The following is a 9,924-nucleotide window of genomic DNA, read 5'->3' as shown; positions in this document are numbered from 1 at the left end:
GACTCCAACCCGCCGCCTCCCAGCCCAGCCGCCCTCGTCCAAGTGGCAGTTCTAGTAGTCAAAGAAATAGCAGCACCCTCATGGGCCCAGCCCATCCTCAAATTCCTGGTGAACAAAGAGCTACCAACTGATGAGACCTCAGCTCGGCAAGTACAACGCCAGGCGGCAGCCTATACCATAGTCAACAGAGAGCTGGTCAGGCGCAGCATCACTGGTGTCTACCAGCGCTGCATAGAGCCAGAGCAAGGCCAAGAGATTCTCAAAGACATCCATCAAGGCGAATGCGGCCACCATGCGGCTTCAAGAGCACTCGTTGCCAAAGCCTTTCGGCATGGTTTCTTCTGGCCGACTGCCTTGTAAGAGGCCAATGAGTTGGTCCAAAAATGCAAAGGATGCCAAAAGTTCAGCTCCAAGCCGCACCAGCCGGCTTCTGCGCTCAAAGCCATCCCCATTGCCAGGCCTTTCGCAGTTTGGGGCCTAGACATGGTGGGACCATTCATGACAGCACGAGGTGGTTTAACTCACCTACTTGTTGCGGTGGACAAGTTCACCAAGTGGATAGAAGAGAAGCCAATTAAGAAACTGAACGGTCCGACTGCAGTGACTTTCATCACCGATATCACAATTCGGTACGGCATACCACACAGCATCATCACCGACAACGGCACAAATTTTGCCAAAGGCGCCTTGGCCCGTTTCTGTGCAGCACAGGGCATCCGACTGGACCTAGCGTCCGTCGCCCACCCGCAGTCAAACGGCCAAGTGGAGCAAGCAAACGGCCTCATCCTGTCCGACATCAAGCCTCGGTTGATCGAGCCTCTGGAGCGCTCGGCTAGCTGTTGGCTCGACGAGCTGCCAGCCGTCCTCTGGAGTCTGCGCACGACTCCAAACAAGTCAACCGACTTCACGCCCTTCTTCCTCATCTACGGTGCCGAAGTCGTCATCCCAACGGACATAGAGTTCGACTCCCCACGAGTCACCATGTATACCAAGGAGGAAGCAGAAGAAGCACGACAAGACAGCGTCGATCTGCTGGAAGAGGGCCGGCTGTTGGCACTCAGCCGGTCCAGCATCTACCAGCAGAGCCTGCGCCAATACCACAATAGGAAGGTCAAGCCAAGATCTTTCCAAGAAGGCGACCTTGTGCTCCGGCTGATCCAGCTAACAGCCGGCCAGCACAAGCTGTCGGCCTTGGGAAGGCCCTTTCATCATCAGCAAAGTACTGGGCAACGATTCCTACTACCTGATCGACGCTCAGAAGCCCCGAGCACGCAAGAGGGACGACTCCGGCAAGGAGACAGAGCGTCCATGGAATGCAAATCTCCTCCGAAGATTTTACAGTTGATGCAGTATGTACCATGCTACCTTTTGTATTAAAGAACCAAGACTTCGGGCCCCCCGAGGCAAGCTCGGGGACTGCCCTCTTTTGTCTGTATGATAAAAATTATGACTGCAAGTATGTTACTCCTTTTTATGTCATTTGGCACCGGGCTCGACAAATCGGCTTGGGGACTTGCCGCCTTGCACTATGAAATGCTTCCTACAGTCGGACAAGTAGTGTGTAAACGCCCAAACCGTCTCCTGTCATAAGCCGCAGCTCGCAGAGCGACTGTACGGTGGGCAGCAGTAAGGTAGAATGGGCATTCGCATGAAAAATGGCTAAGGACTCAAAGCATAAAACATAGCTCAAGACGGCTTCCAGCCTTTCACGCAAACCGACTCTCAGATAGTCGAATTGCTGCTTCCTATCCAACTTGCTCAAAAACTCTTTAAAAAATGGCTAAGTACTTGCTTTCCCAAAATAGCCAAGCACTTGATCCAGTGACAGTCCGCAGAGCGGCTGTCCGATTGGCAAGACAGACAACTAAGAGAAAGCGGCAAAGGAAAAAAGCCAAAAGAGCAATGAGCAAGAAAAGATAGAACTTGGATATATATATTTACATAACATAGGCCCTTGGCCGAATTGTCGAGTAGAGGTTCAAAATACACCCCGCGGGTGGAATTGTGCGAATTAACAAATTCTTCAAAGACTACTGAAGCAGATAAAATAAAAGATACAGCGGCAGCTTAGGAGGTAGCAGACGGATTCGGAGGGTCGGAGGAGGCGCCAGCGTCAGGCGTCGGGGCAGCCGGCTGGCTAGTCTTGGCTTGATCACCTCCGGCGGCAGTCGACTCAGTCGCACGCGGCTCTTTGCTGGAGGCGCGGTCGGGCTGAGGCTAGCCGTCTGCTCTGTCTTCTGGTGCCTCCGCCTCGCCTCCATCCTCCGCTTCGTCCTCCTCCTCGACGCTGGAGGCAATCACCTCCGCCGAGTCTTCGCCGTAGTTTGGGTTCATCCCAAACCACTCCGGCGGTACCTCCTTGCCGTCTTCAGACCGCTCGGGGACGAAGATGCTGGTGTCGGTGTACTCGGTGATCGCCGCAGCATGTTTGACGAGGGCATCTTCCGCAGCCGCCAACTCCGGCTGGGCCTTCGACCGAAGCATGGCCAACCTGTCTAGATCCAACCTCGGATACCACGCCTTGACGAACTCCAAGGCCCGACGCGCTCCAGCCCGGGCCGAAGAGCCCTTCCAGGCCTCAAGACGACCAGCCGCGACCTCCAGCCAGTTGGCCGTCAGGCTGGGGGTGCGTGGAACCTGCATATCCGGACAAAGGGCGGCAATCGCCTGGGCACCGACGCACTGAAGCTGGTGTAGCATCCGGTGAGCCGGCTGGAGGCGAGCCTCGATGCTCAGGATGTGCTCGTCAAGAGTCTAGGGGGCATCGGTGGCGATCTCTGCGCCCTCCGCCCTCCGACTTTCATGGTCGGCCTCGATGGCTTGGATGGTGGCCTGCGACTGCCCAGGGAAGAAGTCTGCAAAGACGCGAAGAAACGAAGAAGCTAGTCAAAAACCAGGAGTCGGCACGATTTAAATCGGCAGCTCGAGGAAAGAAAATAAAGAGACTCACCATGAACGATGTCTTCAATCTCGTGGAAGCCGGAGGACAGCAGCGCCTCCTTGTCAGACCAGGAGGAGCGCTCGCTCGCAAACTCGGCCAAGAGGGCGGTTTCCGTCTCCTCCGCCTCCCTCTGCGACTTCACAAGCAGCTCCTTTTGCTCTGCCAACTGAGTGGCCAGCAGATCGCGCTTTGTGGCGAGCCTGCTGCACTCCTCCCCTATGGCGCGCAGGGCGGAGTTGGCTTCGCTCAGCTGCTATTGAAGAGCAGCGTTGGCTCCTGAAGAAAAGGAAGAAAGATAACAGTCGTCAATAAAGTAGGTCCCCGGGGAGATCCGGCCCGACTGCTCAGCAGTCGGCCCGAATCTCAGGGACTACAGCCCCGGGTGCGCTAGCGCGCCCTCGCAGAGAAGAAAAAAGGACTTACTCCGGCTCTCCGCCATGTCGGCGGTCCGCTTGCCCAGCTCTTCAACGTTACGGTTGAAGGCAGTGACGCGGAGGTTGTGGTAATCCTGCGACAAGCATTTTAGACAAAGTTAGTACCCAGAAGTTCATCAATTGGAGTTCCGGGCCGCCTGCTCAGCAGCCGGCCCGAAACTCGGGGACTACACCCAGTGGGTGCGCTGGCGCGCCCCCACAAAGAGGAACAAGAAAACAAAGACCAAAGGAAAAAAATATACCCGAACGGCTGCCCGCGACGCTAGGAACGCCTTGGTGCAACTCTGGAGAGCATCGCCCTCAGCACGGAGCTTCGCCTGGACATCCAGGAGTGCCCGGTTCAGCGGCCCTGTGCCGCCTCCTCGCACCCACCCAATAGGTGCGGCGCTCGTCGCTTCGGTGTCTGGGGCCGCCAAGCTGGCGGTGCCAGCTTCCAGGGGGCAGGGTGCCGAAGTCGCCTTCTCCAGACGATGGCGCGTTGGCGAGCCGACTTGGAGAACTAGCCTCGCCACGGCCTCGTCTTCGGTCAGCGGCACCAGAGGGTCCGCTGGCTACTCGCCTTGCACGCCTTCAAACGGCGGCGGAGACGGCGGCGGAACATTCGCGTCCGGAGTAGAGGGGTCGCCGCCTTCCCTCTCCTCGACAGGGTTCTCCCTGCCGGCTTCTCCAGTTGGCCCCGTGAACTCCGGAGGCGGCGGCGCAGAGTTCAACGGGGTGATGAGCACTGCCGACTGGCGACGTGCGGCTTCCTCAGCTTGCTGCTTCGCTGCGGCGGTGGCTTCGGCCTCCGCTAGTTTTTTCTTAGCTGAGGCCTCCGCCCTGTCGGCCTCCGCCTTCTCCAGGCGGAGGTCCTCTTCTTCGTTGCGCTTCTCCTGCGCATTCCGCTCTGTCGCCTCCCGGAGGTCAGCAGCGGGGTCAATCCGCCGAGTGGTGGCAGACGTCTCCGCTGACCCCATGACGGAGGCGGCGGCGACCCGCTCAAGAGAGAGGGGAGCCCTGAAGCAAGAGGGGCAAGCAGAGACTCAGACAAATCATGAAGAAAGAATAAAACTTTGAAGACAGAATACTTACGCGGAGACCAATGGCGGCTTCTTCACTTCCTTACGGAAGCGGATGGCCTTCGCGGCTACCTCGTCCCGCCGGGTTGCCGCAGCCGAGCCCTTGGGCTTCTTCGCCCGACTGCCGAACAAGGTTGGCACGGCCCTGCGCTTCTTCTCGCCGCCTGGAGCGCCCGGCGCGGTAGAAGAGCCCGCGCCAGGCTGGCTGGCCCCTGGCCGATGGCGAGGGGCGACTTCTCCCTCGGCGTTGTCTTCAGGCCAGTCGGTGAAGGTAGCCGAAGGCCTGAAGTCGCCTACTGTCCCTCCTCCTCCCTCTGCGTCGTCTTCCAGAGCCACCGCCCCCAGATCGGGGTCGTCGATGTCGCTCTCCACCCGGTCGGCGAGGAACTCACGGGCCGGTCCCGAGGTGCCGGCTGGTGGGTGAAGAAGGGGATTCTAACCAAAGCTGACTGGTCAAAACAAAACTCGGCAATAAAAAGACAATCTAAACAAAGAAAAGGAAGGTGACTCACCACGGGCGGGGGGTTGGCGCGGGAGTACGGCTCCTTGCCAAATCGCCAGTCCTCCAGGAGCTTGCTGTTTGAGAGGTAGTTCACCATAAAGGACACCTCTTCGTGAGGCATGTCCTTGGTGCACATCCGACTCGGGTCGCGGTGCCCGCTCATCTGGCATATCATATGAGGGCGGCCTTGGAGTGGGAGAACTCGGCGCGAAACGAAGGCGGACAGCAGGTCCGGACCAGTCAGACCCTCCGACTGCGTCAGCACTTGGAGTCACGTGATGGCGCCGGCTCCCGCAGGAGCGACCTGGCCCGGTACGACCAGTTGGGCAGTCTCCCAGCCGGCGGGCCGGCTTTGAAAGCCGGCAGGTTGACCCAGTCGCCCCTCGTGGCGACGTTCCTGACGTAGAAGTAGGATCTCTGCCACATCTTCACCGACTTTATCAGTGAGATGGAGGGGAAGGGATTGTCGGCCCCCGACCTTCGCACGACGATGAAGGCGCCGCACTGAGCCGGCACGCCCGCGGCCTGGGTGCCGAGCTTGGAGAAGAAGAACTCCCCCCAGAGCTCGAGGGTGGGTAGGACTCCGAGGAAGCCTTCACACAGGGCCACGAAGGTGGACAGTAGCACCACTGCGTTGGGGGTGAGGTGGTGCGGCTGGAGACCGTAGAACTCCAGGAAAGACCGGAAAAAACTGCTCGCCGGCAGCCCAAGCCCGCGCAGGCAGTGCGAGCGGAAGATGACCCGCTCGCCCTCCTGCGGTACGGGGGAAATCTCCCCCTCCCGCGTAAGACGCACCTGCACGCGATCCTCGCCGGGAAGCCGACGGGTCCGGCGGAGGAACTCAATGTGGTCTTGATGAACTTCGGAACCGTCCCAAGTGCCGGAGCGCACTGGGGGAGGCGCGGCAGCGGAGGAAGAACTCATCGCAAGCTGTCGCCGCAGCGTTCGCCGGAGCTTGGGCATGCGGCGGAGCGAAGAGGAGAAGAGGAAGGAAGAGAACGAGGAATAGTGGGAAGGAGGGGCGCGCGTGCCCCCCTCTTCCCCCTACTTATAGCCCCGTGGGCTGCGAAGCCGAGGGGGCGGACGTGGGGATTTACTGCGCCCACAACCCCACGACCCCCACGATCCACGTAAAGTTACTGCACGCAGTAACTCCACGGGAATCCCAACCGTCCACCAGGGCCGCAGCGGATCCGCTTGGGCACCTAGGCGCGGTAGTGGCGGGCCCCGCCTATGTGCCTGTCCCGTCGCACGCGTAGGCTGGCAGGACGGCCTGGCCACGTGCCCTCACGTGACAGGCCAAGAACGGGCGGCAGCCTGGAGGCTTAGCTAGCACGCCACTTAAATCCCTCCGCGACTTTCGAAATGCTGGGCAAGTCGGAATTGAGTGAGTCTGAGTTGAGAAAGTCCGACTCTTTCTAGATGGCCCGGCAGAAGTCAATCAAAGACCATGTGTTGAGCACCCGGAAAGAGAAACTGCTGAGGCTTCTCGGCCGATCGTCCGTGGTGCCTCACCAGCTTCGAGGACTACTGTCGGAGTAATGGGCCACGGGTAGGCCAACCCGAGTCCCATAACCTTTCAAGACATCGGGGCAGGCTGCGCTGTAACACCCTCGATGCGACTATAGCTCCCATGTGTCGAGGCACGACTTAGAGGCATAATCGCATTGAAGGCATATGTCGCAAGTTAGGCAATCTTCACAACATCCCATGTAATATGAATAATAAAGGGGAGAACATAGTTGGCTTACACTCGCCATGTCAATCAAGAACATAAATAACATTACATCATGCAAACACTCATGGCCCGACTACGGTGCCAAAATAGAAGAGAACCCAACATGCGACACGGTCCCAATCACCCCCAACTGGTCACCACTACTGATCATCGGGAAAGGAAACGTAGTAACGCTGAGAGTCCTCGTCGAACTCCCACTTGAGCTCGTACTCGTCACCTGGAGCGGAATCACCTGGACCTGCATCTGGAGTTATAGTAATCTGTGAGCCACAGGGACTCAGCAATCTCGCACCCTCGCGATCAAGACTATTTAAGCTTATAGGAAGGGTAAGGCAAATATATGTGGAGCTGCAGCAAGCGACTAGCATATATGGTGGCTAACTTATACGCAAAAGAGAGCGAGAAGAGGAGGCAAAGCGCGAGCGAGAATCTAGAGGAACAACCTGCGCAAACATTACACCGTGTCCACTTCCCGGACTCCGCCGAGAAGAGGCCATCATGGTAACACACTCAGTTGATTCATTTTAATTAATTAAGGTTCAAGTTAACTACAACCGGACATTAACAAATTCCCATCTTCCCATAACCGCGGGCACGGCTTTCGAAAGTTCAATCCCTGCAGGGGAGTCCCAACTTAGCCCATGACAAGCTCTCACAGTCAACAAAGGAATAGACCTCCTCCCAAGACGTTCCGATCAGACTCGGTATCTCAGTAACTCAAGACACTTCGACAGGTTAAAACAAGACCAGCAACACCGCCCGAATGTGCCGACAAATCCCGATAGGAGATGCACATATCTCTTTCTCAGGGCACACTCAGATTGTCCTAGGTACGGGTAGGCCAGCCTAGAGTTGCCCCTGGTGGCCACCGTAGCTGACAGGTGGACCAACACTCAGAGGAGCACTGGCCCGGGGGGTAAAATAAGATGACCCTTGAGTCTGCAGAACCCAAGGGAAAGAAAAGGCTAGGTGGCGAATGGTAAAACAAATGTTGGGCATTGCTGGAAAAGCTTTAATCAAGGCGAAATATCAAGGGGTTCCCATTATAACCCAACCGCGCAAGGAACGCAAAATCCGGGAACATAACACCGATATGACGGAAACTAGGGCGGCAAGAGTAGAACAAAACACTATGCGAGAGGCCGAGCCTTCCACCCTTTACCAAGTATATAGATGCATTAAGATAACATAGCAATATAATAATATCCCAACAAGTAAATAAAAGATGTTCCAACAAGGGACGACCTTCAACCTTCACCTGCAACTACCAACGCTATAAGAGGGGCTGAGCAAAGCGGTAACATAGCCAATCAATGGTTTTCTAGGACAAGATGGGTTAGAGGTTTGACATGGCAATTGGGAGGCTGACAAGCAAATGGTAGGCATCGTAGCATTGGCATAGCAAAGAGCGAGCACACTAGCATAGCAAAGATAGTAGTGATTTCGAGGGTATGATCATCTTGCCTGCACAGTTGTCAGAGTTGGCTCGATCCTCACAAGCAAACTCAACGGGCTCCTCAGTAGCGAACTCGTCTCCCGGCTCTACCCAAACAAGACAAACAAGCAACAAGGATACAATCAACCACGTGCAAGACCAAGCAATATGATGAAATGATGACATGCTATGCGGGATGCGATGCGGGATACAAAATGCAAGATATGACAGGAAATGCATGAACCTTGCCTCAACTTGGAATTCCAAGGGTGCCACTGGAAAGATGAGATGAAATCGCTTGAAAACGATATAAAGAACGCCGGAATCGGAGTTACGGTTTGGAAATGGCAAGCGTTTTAAGAATGACATGGTCTGCGATTTACAGCAAGTAGGCATCTAAATGCAACGAAACGAACATGCTACAGCCACCAAACATGACAACAAAATACATGGCAGGGATGGACACAAGATTCTTAACAAAAGACTAGCATTGAGCCACGGCCAATTCATCCATTATGAGGTTCAAACAAGCATGGCAAAAACGCAAATGCAAAACAGATTCCAGACTTAGTGAATTTAACACTTGTCTGAAATTTCAGATCACGAAGCCCTCTTTGGAGCAGCAAAAAAACATGATACATGACCTTATTAAGACAAGTAAGAACAAGGCATGGAGCTACTCAACAAGCTTAACAAAAGACCCAAAGTGACCTGGGGCCAAAAGAGTTCACAAAATGTACTAACGGGCACACGAACATAGCTAAAACACAATCAGTTTTCAGACTTAGTGAAAACTGAGACATGCTGAAATATAACTCACGAAGGCATGTAAACGAGCTCGATGCACTCACTACGGTGCAAGTCATGACAAGGCAATCATACATCCATTAAGAAGGCACAAAATGCTAGCTAGACATGGCAAGAACAATGGCATAGCATGTGCGGATCAACTACAATAACATCGCCAAAATCGCAAACAAGTTGACGATCTGCCCAGATTCACAACAAAGCAAAAGTAGAGCTTGATTCACTCAAGCTAGGGTGCTCCATAATTACAAACAAAGGCATGGATGGATATATCATAACATGATTAACAAAACTCCTTTAATGATCATCCTCAAAAGAGGCACGGATCACTAGGAAACAAGCTGAACATATGGCATCATGAACTAAATAATCCCAGACTTAGTGAAAACTACTAAGTCTCTGAAAACAGATTTACCGGGTGCCTCACTTTGCAAGCTTGCACAATTCACCACACACATCCTAAAAATGCATGGGTTGCACCTCTGGAAAGAAGACAAAATCCTTAACAAAACATATGAAGGACTCACAGGCATAGCATGCACACAATAATCATGGCAAAAATGACAAAAGTCTAAGATGAACTAGCAGATCTGACAAATAACTCACGAAGCCTCCTTATAACAGCATTTGGGCAACAAGATGAACTCAAATGAAAATGATGCAATGGAATGAAATGATGTACTCTCTGAGACGAACATTTTTATATGCTATATGCATGAATCGGAGCTACGGATGCAAAGTTACGGAGCCGCGAACAGGAGCATATGGACTGAAAATTTAGGGACTTAGAGAAAGTCAACCTCGCGAAAAAATTAGGGTTACTGTAGCTCCGATCTCAGATCTGGCGCACGGACTTTGAGGTTCATCGGAGGTGTTCGCCGGAGGAGCTTGGGGCGCCGGAGATGGCAGGTCCGGGCCGAATCTCGCCGGATCCGGCCGGATCCCGGCGGGGGGCGGCGGAGGAAGGCGTGGGGAGGCGGCTCCGGCGAGCTCCCGTGGCGGCGGCGAG

This window comes from Triticum aestivum, chromosome 4A (genome assembly GCF_018294505.1).
Source record: "Triticum aestivum cultivar Chinese Spring chromosome 4A, IWGSC CS RefSeq v2.1, whole genome shotgun sequence".
Classification (NCBI taxonomy): domain Eukaryota; kingdom Viridiplantae; phylum Streptophyta; class Magnoliopsida; order Poales; family Poaceae; genus Triticum; species Triticum aestivum.
Note: the sequence above shows the minus strand (reverse complement) of the source record.